The sequence below is a fragment of the Myodes glareolus genome, chromosome 18 (assembly GCF_982192425.1).
Source record: "Myodes glareolus chromosome 18, mMyoGla1.1, whole genome shotgun sequence".
In the NCBI taxonomy this organism is placed as follows: domain Eukaryota; kingdom Metazoa; phylum Chordata; class Mammalia; order Rodentia; family Cricetidae; genus Myodes; species Myodes glareolus.
Window position 1 is genome coordinate 5,511,259 of NC_142043.1, and position 13,193 is coordinate 5,524,451.

Genomic DNA, 13,193 nt, shown 5'->3' on the forward strand with positions numbered 1-13,193 from the left:
GAGAGGGGCCCGGGAAGTTTGTGGCAACTTATCTATCCCGGGAACCACTCGGGCGCTGGGCGCTCAAGTTGGAGCCTAGAGTTTGAGAGCCGAAGTAGAGCGCTTATGGAGCCCCCGCCGGCAATCGCGGGTCGGTCCTGGAGGATGATTCAGGCTTGGGCTTGGGCTTGGGCGGGAGGCTAGGGGACGTGCGCGCTGTCTTAGCTGGGATTGTGGCCACACAGGTGCAGCCCTGGGGTCAACTCCTTCTTTCCCTGTGAAGGTTCACACTCAAGAGCTGCGGCCTTTCCCAGTGCTCCTTCATTGCAGAACTCCCGGGACGGCCGAACTGGGGTTGGAGAGCCGGGATGCAAGGGACTGAGGGGGCAGGTGGCAGGTCCGGAGAGCGACACGTGCGTGTGCCTGTGGCGAGCAAAAGGCGCTAAAGAGATCCCTTCTGGGATGAACACAGAACACCGAGAGCGGAGAGCAGCATAGAGCTCAGGGTAGGTTTTGGCCCCGGCCTCCACTAGGATCAGATTTTACTTAACAAGATGTCAACTACGGGGTCATCTCTCTCAAAATGCCCGTTGACAACTTTGACCTCTGCGTCCTTCCTGGGAGAACTTTCTCAGAGGCGTACGGGATTTCCAGGGTTAAGACTTGGATTTCACTTGGTCATAGGGACAGGGAAGACACCTGGTTCCCTGGAGAGAACCTGTCTGCTCGCGATTGATTGCCTGGGGTTCCATGTTTGTTTGAAGCCTTGGAGGCCAGAGCACCCGACTTTCCAAAGAAGACAGAAGAGGGAATTGAGCATGAGTCAGGGTCTCTGTTTCCTAGGAGTCAGGTTTTGTCCTTAAGCAGTATCTGGAATTTACAGTGTTTGGACTGCTGACAGTAGCTCAGCCTCCCAAACTTTACTTAATTTTACACCTTATCCAAAGTGGATTTTCTGAAAGAGTGAGATTTATTCTGTAGTCAGATTCTCCTGCAATAAATAAATAAATAAATAAATAAATAAATAAATAAAGGCAGGCCATACTTCATGTCCCAGGAAAGCCAGGGTTGAGGTTCTAAAAACCTTTATGAATCTCCCATGTAGAACTTGTGCTTTGACTTAGCAGCGGCTCTTTATTTCTATGGCATATTATTTTAGTAGAATAGTAGTAGTGCATACACTGGCTGCTCCAGTCTGCTGGCAAACATTAGCATTCAAGCTTACATTTTTGACAAATGTGCAGACAGGAATAGCATGAATAGGCATCTTAAATATTAACAACCCAAGCATCTGTTGTGAAACAAATTTAATATATTTACTCAGTCTTTCTCACATTGTTAGGAAAGGTTATAATAAGTGCTTAATTTCAACTTAACTTAGCAGAAGTAACTGACGGCATCATTTATACCTCCCAAGCTTTAACACAGTCACCAGGCAGAAATACTTTAATTAACTTGGTTAAAGGCATTGTTAAATAAATACACTTTAAGCAATGTGCATACTATGTAACATGCAACAGTAGCAAAAATATTCATCCTATTTGTGTGCATTTTAAATGACCGCATCTTATAAATATACCAAGAATGTTTATTCTTCATCTCTATTTGACACTTATTAGTTCATTTTTTTCTAATGGAAGCAATATTTTAAATGTAGAATTGTTCAGTCATATGTAATACATAATATGTAAACAGTAGCAATAAAATACAAAGCATTGTTAAATTTGAATATGGCTACATGTAACAAGGTTATGCAAGAGAAATAAAATCACTGCTCAATTTTGTTTTTCGTTCTGAATAATGAATACAGATGATGGATGAAAAAAGAACAAATAGGGATTTCCTCCCTGAAGTAATAGCTTCTTTAAATGTATGGGAGATAGGGGAAGGAGAACAATGATAAAGACCTAGAGAACTTCCCAAATCCACATAGTTGGTTCCAGAATCAGTGCATTCCTTGCTTTCCCACAAGCTGAAATATGTAATAAATAATAGTTCTTTTGTATGTAAAAGTATTCAAAAGGAATGTCTTTTGTTCACTTGTAAAAAATTAATATATTCTTCTTTGGTTGATAATTTACAAAAGTAGTTCCTTTGTCTCCCGACATCTTAAACAAGAGCAACAACAAAATGAATATTAGTTTATTCTGCAAAGACGTCTGTTGCCAGCTATATGAACCTGTGACTGAGTGAGGGACTGCTGCAGAATGATGGCTGAGAAACACATTAAACTAGCAAGGTCTGAAGATCTGGGAGGGAATTTCAATTATTTTTCCATGTGACAGGTTGTAGGTTGTAAATTAGGCCTAAAAGGTCAGGTGACAGGCACCTGTTCCTCATTATTGTAGAAATCTTTTGGTTACAAACAGTGCTAAGCTAAACACAACATGGGTATAGCAGGGGCTCTCTAAAGCACTCTAGCGGTTTCCACCTGCTCTGTGAATTTCCAAACAGGACATACACAGAGAGGCCCTGCTTAGAAACACCTCATTTCTTCCATACATGTTATCTTGGATGATTGCAATTAATATTATATTAGTACTTGGAATTGATGAAGTACATAAATGCACATGACTAAATCAATCTTCTAATTATGTCTAGACATTATAGTTGAATGCAAAAATACTCTTTTTTTAAAAAAAAACCCTCATTTTCTTTTGAAAATTATTGACTGGATATCAGAATTGTGTTCACGTTTTACATGGAAGACCTCGCCAAGTGCCCTTTTATACTTCTTAAGATAAATTCTCATTTAAAATGAGGCCATAAAATATTTTTCTCGGCATCCATATATAGGAACGAAAATCAGTTGCTCCATACTGTCATAGTTTTGTGCCATACGCAGCATAAGAAAAGCACATTGTATACAAATGCTGCTGGAAAGCTCTTCAGACCTAGCTGCTCTCCCTATTGAAATAAGACACTACAGCTTAATCCTATAAATAGTTTCCCTTTAGACATTCCAGAGAGCAAACTATGCTTGTATATGGAAAGACCACACTAGCATAAGGTGACAGAATATTAGAGGTGCCAGTTGCTTTTAATTAGCAGAAGAGGAAGATTTTGTGTTAAGTAAATAACTCAGGTTATTCAGTTCTGTTATCTAAATATATTCTTTATCCTTTTTGCCATTAAATAGCTTGTGCTTATTATATGAAGCATTCATTTTTAGTATTTGCTTTTGAAATTGATTTGGTTTTCATATTCCAAAACTCTGTGGTGATTTTTTTTTACAAATTGATTTACATTTTGGCAGAATAGAGTTAAGTTAATTAATAGATCAGGCACGAAAAATAACCCACAGTAGGGTATATTTTCTGGTAAAATGAAAGTTATGTTTCAGCATGATGAGCACCAGGCTTCAGTAATCTGCTCCTCGTGTGCAATGAGCACTTCCTACTTTGAGCTAGCAGGCACCTACTGTTTATTTACGCTGCATTAAACTGACAGCTCAGCAATCAGAGGAAAAATATTACTTACCTTCCTGAAGTAAATACCAGTTTATAGGTTAGTGCACGTATTTATATTCCTGTCACCACTAAATAACGGCTCTGTCTCTATTTTAATATCTACCTGGGCTGTAACCCAGGGATTCACACTCTTCCTGGCTGGGAGGAAGGGTTCGAGAGGAGTTTTTCTTCCCATTCCCTAGTGGCAAAACTTTAAAGAAGAATCATTTCATCTTCTCATTTCTGTCATGTGAAACTAGTTGGGAGAAACGCTGGGCACTTCACTGCAGCAGCTGGCTCCCGGCGCACTGGCATGCCACTGAACACAGCCACCCTGAGGATCCTGTGCACACATGTAAGCACAGACAAGTATGTGCTTACTAAATTAACTTTCTACCAAGTTCCAAACCGGTCAAACTATCTGATTCCTTAGATCACGCCTGTGACACGGGCTCTGCCTTTCCATTCCTGGACAGAATGTTTCAGGTTTCAATGGAGTTCTGCAAACAAGCCTACCAAGTGGGCTTCCTGACCGAGTGACTGTTTCTCAGCTCCCCTAAACATACTCTCGCCTTCTTGTTTTTCTTGTGGTTAATCTGCCATCCTCAAAAGAAGGGTTGTAGCCACTTTTATTTTAAAATACTGAATAAACTTGTTTCTTTTCCCATTCAAGATCCCTCTCTTTCAGGGCCCCCCTGAAACCTCAACACCCTGCTAAAGTTGAATGCCCAAGTTCATGATTAACTTGAGAAATTGCTTATTGTTGTTTAAATTGTCTAAGGAGCTCTCGAGCTTATTGCCTGTACACAGTTGTCAATCTCTAACCACATACTCCACTGACATCAGTGCAGAATATGGCCTTAATACAGCAAGCATGTAAATCAAATCTGTTACACAAGGCTCCTTCCCTCCATTCTCCCAAAGAAAAAGCATCTCCTATGGTAATTTATATATCATTGCTAACTGCTGTTCTCAATGGTGAGTCTATTTAAACTTGATGTCTTCATAGTGTGATCAACACATTAACACACATTATTTTGTACTTTTGATCTTATGCCAACAGTACCTTTTGCTGTTTATTTTTTTTAAAGTCTTTTTAAAGATCAGATATTTCATTTTAGAGTAAATAGATACAGATTGTGTGTATATGTATTCCGGGTGAGATCTAGTAGTAGAGAATTTCTCTAGCATATTGGCCTATTTTTATTCCTTCAAGTCATTCTGTATCACTTGCACAGTTGTTGCTGTCTGCAGGCTTGTAATAGTAATTCTAACCACCTCCTTCAATGGACTTTCGTGGATGTGATTCAGTCAATCGGGGATCCAGTTCAGTTACGAGGCATGAAAAGTGATATCCCAGGATTTCTATCACTACTTTCTGCTGGAATTTATCTGGTCCAGTTATTTGATATTTGTTGAAGTAGCTTGTAACCAAACATACAGTGTCTGCTCTGTTTCCAGGGAAGGGAAGACCATGCTGGCCCATTTTGGTGTCTCTTATTTTATTTTACCTAGCGCTCATTTTAGAGCCACTCATTGTTGAAGACATTTTTGAGTATCTAAAGGTGCAGGTCCCAGTAAGGAGGGTGAAAGACTTGCAGAAGAGGTAGCTGTCTGGCTCCACCTGGTTGTGACTCTACCAGAATGCCTGTGGATCTAAGCCAGCCTCCTGCCGCTGCTCCATTCTCCCCCCCACCCAGGTGTGCCGGAAGTAGAGGGCGTTGTACACAGATGAGGGGGTGGACTCTACTCAGAGCTGTGACCTGATTTGTGACGCACCCTCAGATCTGCAGACATGGTCCAGCTGCTTCCTAGGCAACTGGTAACCACCTCCTTGGGGATGTGCCTGCTTTACTAGCCTGCCAGAGAGAACTTCTGCACTGTCACCCCATCAAAGACCTTTCTTCTAGGGATAGATTTGGAGATCAGCCTCTGGTATTTGAGAGGGTAAGTGTCAGAAAAGTTACTACAGGCACTCAGTCCCATGTGGAGAATCAGGGTTGCAGCCACAGTAACTGACCGGCTTTTGGCTCTGGGATGTTGGTGGACATTTGTCTCTGTGGGATATTGGGGAGGGATATTGCTCTTTTCTCAGCTATAGATAATTGGGGCCAGAAGCCAAGGACATTCATTGTTGAGGGGTAAGATATGCTAGTAGCCCCCATGAGGGAAATTCTTAGACTTTCTTTCCTTGAGGTATTTAAAGAAAAGACAGTGTGTCATCTGTGTGGTGGGGAATTCTTCATATACAGTTTTCCTGGAAGCCAAAGCCGATAGCTAGAGATTCCTCTGTAATCTCAGTTAGGGTTTATGATTTGCTGGTAAGAGGGTGTCCATGACAGCTTGGCCTTTTAATGTTTAGTATAGGAAAGACTTTAAGGTAAAACAAATTTTACATTATAAATATTTCATTGTAATAATTTTATAAATAAAATAACACTTACTGTGTGTGGACATTTGTTTGAAATGAAGGTGTCTGTGAGTGGATTGTTACCATAATCAGCTGTTTCATGCTGAACGCAGTCGGGTGCTTCTGTTCCGGGGAGTCAGGCAAGGGAAGCATTGCTGGTCACAACAGTTAATTCCGTGGGATTCTTGATATTTAGCAAGCCGTTCCTTCACTAAGAAAATATTTTACCAATGAATGAAGGACAAAATACGAATGCTTACCTTTTATCTTTTAAAGATTCTGTAGAATCCACAAAATAATCTAAGTGAAACAATAGCCATCTTGCTTAATGGTAAAAAGAGTTCCCCAGTCTGTGGGAGGCAGGAACCCTATTTTAATAACTATGCTTCCAAAACTCTGAGAGGCAAGCTACTTTTTTGATGGTTTAAGAGGACTAAGAAACAATTTAGAACATTATCTTAAAAGTTTAAAAATGACAGCCTTAGTGTGTATGGAGTCATTGTATTTTAATCATACCGTATGCTTATTAGTGTTATTAGAGCAGTAGACAGTTAATTACAGCCTTTTTCTGAGACATGTTAACTGTATATTAACAACCATGTTAAGAAAGAATGATGTATACTTTTGCATACAAGCTGCTGCTTGCTAGATTCTTGAAAAATATCTTTTCAAATGTATGGAATCACATTTTTGGTCAAGAACCATCAAAGGTTTTCACTAAAATACATTAATTTTAAAACTTCTGCAAGCAATGGAATGCTTTAGTTTGTACCTTTTCCATTAGCACTGGCTCGGTGACTCTTGCTCCTGGCATTAGATACAGTTACTGCGATATGGTGTCAGGTTTTCCATCCTGTATTTTGAGATGCCCACATTTCCTTGTTTCTTGATGACTTTGGCCATCGTGGACCATCAGAAGCTTATTGAGTTGATTTAGCCTGATAAATATTTTTGTGGAATCATTGTAGTCAATGTCCCTTAGCCAATTTACATTATTCTCAATTCCATATAACCCAATACTTAAAACATATTTGAACAGCTGACCACAGTGATGATTTTATTGTCTAAATCTCAAATCTAGGTTTTCTGTCTCAAATACAGGCTTCTGTATCAGCAAAACAGTAAGTGACAGAGACCACAGGGTTTTAATAACTAAATGATTTCCATGGATTGGTCAACAATTCCCTTGATGGGTTTGTAGAGCTTGTAACCTCCTAATGGAGCATTTAAAAACACAGGAGCATCCCTACTATGACAAGTTTTTAGATACTGTTGTTATCTATTACTATACAAGGTATCAAACTACAAAAAAGGATTAAGTATAAGCTACATTTCTGTAACAGATTAAATAGGAGAGACTGAACAGTTAGCGGTCTCTGTCTTGCATATAGTAAGCACTCATTTAAGGAGAGCAAAATTAATAATTGGGTAAATATTGAATGTAGCTCATGCTGATAAAGATTTATTGAAGAAAGAGGTGTTCCTTTCTAGCTTCCTGCTATTGCTGGGGTTGTATGAGCATCTAGTCCTCCCATGATCCCAGTTTTGCAGGTTATTGAATGTTTTTCTTCATGCCATCATGCTCTGGACAGCAGTATTAGAGTTTCTGTTTTATCCTCACCAGCTTTCCTTTAGGATTATGTTAAATCTCTACTTAGGTTTCTCTGATATTAGGCTGTGGTAACAAACTTCACCAGAGTCAACCCAAAGCATTGCCCTGCATTGCTGTTGAGCCCCCTTGTTGGGTCTAGCTGATATTCCAGAGCCCAGCACACTGGGGATGAGGGGCACAAGAATTACTTGTCCCAGCCTCCTCTTTCGAACTACAGTGCTGTTTTCTCAGGACCCCATTAAGCAGATGTCAGCCATGATGAATATATGAAGACAAAGAACTGTAGTTATGTACCTCATTTACCAACAGGGTAGGATTCGGGTGTTTACATGAGACTCTCCTTCTATTCCTTAAAACTTAACCCGGAGCCAACAGTAGGGCTCATTAGCTTGGAAAGGTTACGGGCATGCTTTGAAAGTTATCTGTAAAGGATGCTTCTTTTAAACATTTTATTATCTTTTTGAAGCCTGTGTGGGACTATTTGCAAGGCATTTCTATTTAGTTACATACACACATTCTTTAGGTGGTGCACTGCTGTGTGACCTATAGTGTTATCACACACATTCTGTCTCTTTAAAACACACTCTCCTCTATCTGCCCTATTAATTGTTGATATGTTGCCATCCACGAGACAAAAATTAGAGCTGTAATTAAATAATCATGTGATGCTCCTTGGTGCCAGTGAGAGCAAGCTCATTTTCCCAGGCCCTGATGGTCACTGATTATTGTATTACCACTGGCTTGCTGGATTTTTTTTTTTTTAACGATTCTTCATGTAGCTTCCCTAACCACTGTCCTTTCAAAATTAAGGAAAGTAGCAGACATTAAGGCAGTTAATTGGCTGGAGGTCCTGAGGGATGTCAGGTAGGCTCACCTTTTGCGTTTGGTCACCTGGTAGGTTCTTTGAGAAGGCTACATCAGCAGTGTGGTTGCCTGCCATTTAATTTACACTGGTGTTTTGGCTGGGATGGAGGCATATGGGGAATGCCAGGAGAATTACAAAAGGAGCTGGGTATTAAAATTCAGAAATGATTAAAATTGAAATAAAAGGATGCTGCTTCTTTGCCAGTACTCTGGCAGTCATAATGACACATAGAGATTAGCTTCCACCTTCATCCTCTCCTTCTTTCTCATTTCCTCTTGTTTATTATTGACACATTTTCCTTACGTCTGTCTCCCGTCTCTCTGTTTTTTGTACTATTATGTGTTTCTCTTTCTCTCGCTTTCTTTAAGCATGGAGAAGCCTACTTAACCTTATTATAACAATAACAGAATAGGTTATTAATATTTAATATGCACATGATTAAAATTTCTCTCCCTTAAACATAGGTCAGCTGTATTATTATTAACCAGCATGTAATTTTTCATCTAAAATATTCTTATTCTGCCTTGCTGTTTCTGAAATGTCGTCTACTTTAGTAGTGATTTAATACATAATGTTTAGAAAACTGTGGTCGGCTACTGAGAAAAGAACTTACCAGTCATGGATAATCAATTATGCATGAATTCAAATGAAACAGATGGAATCTGGTGAGTTAAAGTTTCTCTTTGCCTTAGTGGGTTTTTTTTTAATTTGTTTGTTTGACACCTGTCTCTTATATATAGATAAACATCTAATATAGCATTGAGAAATTTCCTGTGTCTTTATTTCCTTTTTAAAGTGAATTTAGTTTTTACATTGAAGGCAGAGACACCTTGATCTGGCCTTAAACATCTTCTTCTGTCCCTTCATTTTATAGCTCTGAATCATGCTTAGCTAATGGTCACTCAGCTGGATAGTGGAATGGGAAGACCCATTCCTGGTTTCCCTCCCTTTTCTTAATTCTTGTTTTCTACTGTCATATACCCTTTCTGTGAAAGTTGCTTAATAATAGGATGTTACATTAGCTGTGGGTTTTAAAGGGTTTCTGATGTAAACAGTGGTCTCCCACTTTTTAATTGCGTAATCAACTCTTGCATGTTATGCAAGTGTTAACTGTCCATTTATCATGTTATGCCATATGTATATTAGATACATGCGTGTGTATACATACACACATAGATGTTTACACATACTTGGATATTGGCCAGACAATTGGGTTTTTCAAATCTATTAAGAATACCACAAGAGTTGGTTTTATATCCTAAACTGTGGCCTTTGCCAGCCTCGACAACACATTTACACTTGTTTTGAAGCTTTGTCAATTTTTAGTAATAAATTCCCTTTGTTCAAAGTGAACAAGACTTGGTCTCAAGGGCCTTAATTACCTCCAAGGAGAGAGAAGAAATTTCATTTATATTAAATGTACGATGAATGTGGATTGTTGCTTCTACTGTAGAAGTAACAGGACAAGAGTTGGTAGTGATCATCTATCCAAGCAGTGCAGCTTCCAGACAGTTCGAAGCTGGTCCCAGTCAAAGTTGTTCATAAATATGCTGTTGGCTTGTCCCCAACATGTGCATATATATAATGCAAATGAAAAAACCTTTGCAAAGTAAATAAAAATAAAGGATTAAAAAATAGCCCCAAGGCTCTCTAGTACTTTTTAACTTTTTAAGTGATTTATTTATATTTTATGGACATTGATGTTTTGCCTGTATGTATGTCTGTGTGAGGGTGTCAGACCCCTGGACCTGGAGCTACAAACAGGTATGAGCTGCTATGTGGTTGCTGGAAACTGAAGCCAGGTCCTTTGAAAGAGCAGCCAGTGCTCTTAACTGCTGAGCCATCTCTCCAGCCCCCTCTAGTTCTTTCTTTAAAGTTATAGTATAGTATTATTTATAAACCTTCTTATCAGCCATAATTACATACATGTATATTTATAGTCCATGCTAGTTATCTAATAAATTAAGTTTCACAATAAACATACTAATAATGAGGTACCTTCAAAAAAGGTAACTAGGCCTTCTATAGCTGTATTGTAAAGCTATGTATAATAATTAATGCTTTTATATATAATAAGTATATCTTTAATTTAGATTCACTTCATATTAATATTCCTTAGTCATGCATATCAGAATATATCCATATAAATATGAATAAAATATAATTTATAAATTAATTTCCAGTTCATTAAAAATTCCACTGTTAATGTAAAACTCCTTAACATAAAACCAGCAGAAATAGATAACATAATACTCCCCGTCCAGGACAGGACAGCATAGGAAAGAATGCTTATAATTGTTGGATAAAAAGTTAACTATTTTGATCCTTACCCCTATCAGAGGTAACTGACTGAATCTGAAATCTGAAATTAAATAAATTTATATTTAAAAACTTTTAAAAAATAGTCTAAAGTCTTCACATCGAAACAATTTATAGATTATTATATAGACTACATTATAGCGTCCTCATAATGGTGCTTTCCTACTTGGGCAACTAAGGGAAGATGTACTGCTTTATGAATGTAATTGTTATGCTTTTGAAAAAGACACACAATTTGGACTGCCTGTGCTAGCTTGTTCTAGGCTCTCCCTCCTTTGCTAAGACACTGTTGAGTAAAACATTAAGAGCGAAGCATCCTCTTGCATTGGAGGACCTTCAAAATGAGTGAGATATTGGTTGGTGATCATTAGTCCAAGTTAATTACCCTTGGGGTCAGACACATGTCCTCTGAATGAATACCAGCACAGACTGGGCTGTAGCTATTAGCAGCTAAGGACAAAGCCCTGGGACTTGGGCTAGGGGAGACTGTTCAGCGTCATGGAGTTCATTGTTTCTCTGAGACTGGCATGATGTTTGCTGCTACTTCCAGGAATAGCTGATTGATTTGTCATTTTGTCTACATTCGTTTCCTGTGGTAAATATATAACCTAAATGTGCCACTTTGATGACATTAAGGATACAGTTCGGTGATGTGGATTATATTCACACATCATGAACATCCGCCACCACCATCTCTCCTGAATCCTTCCCATCAGCCATATGTCATTTTACTTTTGGATTAACCTTTCCTTTGACTTTATCAAATTTTACGCATTAAAATGGAGTCTAATCATTTTCCAGTGAGAAAGGTGTGTCTCGGTTGTGGCCGTCCTTTCCAGAGGACTGTCCCCTGCGAGTGGCCTGTGGCGTTTGCTGGCTCCTGGCAGAACAGACACCCCTTCTGGCTGAGTCCCCACAGACATAATTTGGACTAGGATTTGGGCCTATTGTAGCGTCAAACATTTCTTTTCTGAACTAAACTAGAAAACATTCATAATAATATCTGCATCTCTAAGGAAGTCTGGTTTATGTCCTAACTAAAGGTAGGGGAGAGTTATTGCTGGAATTCATTGGAATTTGTTGGAATTCGAGTCTTCCTAAATTCCCAACAATCCTCCCTTCACAGTCAAGGTTGAAGTGTTCCTCAGTGAGCTTCAGGGCATCCAGGGCGGGTACTGCACGGAGTCTGGAGCCCCGCTGAAAGGCAGGAATTGTCAGGAAAGGAGAAAGAAATACAAGTTTTCAGTTATCTGGAAAGCCCACTCAGGGTTAAATAGTGATTTTTAGGAGAGAGAAAAAAATCACATTCAACTGTTAAAAAAAAAAAGACTTAGAGGAAACTTGGATAGTTCTGGCTCCAGCAAATAACAGACTGGCTGTAGAACTGAGCTTCCATGTGTAATTTTGTGGTTAGTCGCCCATGTCTGTGATGATAAATCACATACCTGCATAGGATTTCTGGCACCCCAGTAAATCTCAAGCAAGTGCCCAAATGCTAATTTATCATGGTTCTTTGGACAGCAGACCCCTTTTTACCAACTTGGTGATCTAATATCCTGTGCCCACCCCTGTATCTGTCTGTTTGAAACAAATGCTTGCACATCTACTTGAGTTTTGAAGCACCCACTGCTGGTTTCTAAGTGTCCCAGGATTAGGTTATAAAACCTCAGTTTAGGGGTGTCCTAGTGGGCCTGTTTGAGTCCCTGTCTCCAAAATTTTGCATAAGTTATGCCAGACTTGATCATTTAGCAGAGACATCCTGGGAATCTTAAAACACTGCCCAGCTCCCACCCTTCCAGCCACTTCGTTCAATTGAAGTGGGCTGTGATCTCACACCGCCTTTCCCTCCTAAGAGTCTCAAGCTCGCCTTTCTGCAGACGGTTCCAAGGGTTCTTCCCATGGTGGAAGGCACAGTGAAAGAATCCTGGGTTGTTCACACATGTAATAAATTTTAAGATTCTTGGAGCCTTGCAGTTTGATGAGTAGTGTAGAATATGGTACACTACAGACCTGGTAGACCGGGTAGATGAACATCAGAGAAAGGAGAAAAATAAGCCACAGCAGTATACCAGGTTTTGGACAACAAGGCTTAACTAAGCTGTAAATTAAAGGGTCCCAAGAGAAAGGAACCTGAATTCCATTCATTTCAGAAGCCATAATATAAAACCAGGCATCTGAAAACATAGGTACATGGTGACTCTATACTAGGTGCACTCAGTGGCAACTGCCAGAATCTTTCCTGGCCTTTACTCAATTTTAGATCTGGGTGTAGATAGAAACTCCAATTTTGATAAAATTATTTCCACTATACCTTGTCAAAGAAGGATTCATATTAATATCTGTGGGGGAAAAAGGCAGTTTTGAAAATTTTTGCTCAATAAATTCTTACTAGCAAAAATTCATTTTGGTGGTGTGACAGCCCAGCTGCCTTGCCAGCATTATAACTACTACTGCGGTGATGATGACCTATCTGTCGAAACATCACAAGTTACCTTTGGGCATTTACATCCAACCTTGGAGGTAGAAGGGGACATAATTGTGGTCACTATCAGTCTGGCT

General features: G+C 39.3%; 1 protein-coding gene across 4 annotated transcripts in view; it reads left to right on the top strand.

The window, feature by feature from the left end:
* The window catches only part of Satb1 (SATB homeobox 1), a 91,336-nt gene that overhangs the window by 1,323 nt on the left and 76,820 nt on the right, over positions 1 to 13,193 (top strand). Inside the window, exon 1 of one of the 4 annotated variants that reach the window (XM_085679366.2) lies at positions 342 to 485. The exons of 2 other annotated variants lie outside the window; for them this stretch is intronic. The gene's annotated coding sequence lies outside the window, so the exon portion shown is untranslated. Of the gene's footprint in view, positions 1 to 341; positions 486 to 5,257; positions 5,376 to 13,193 lie in introns of those variants that run through there. One more of the 4 variants, XM_048455375.3, reaches the window with a different exon arrangement.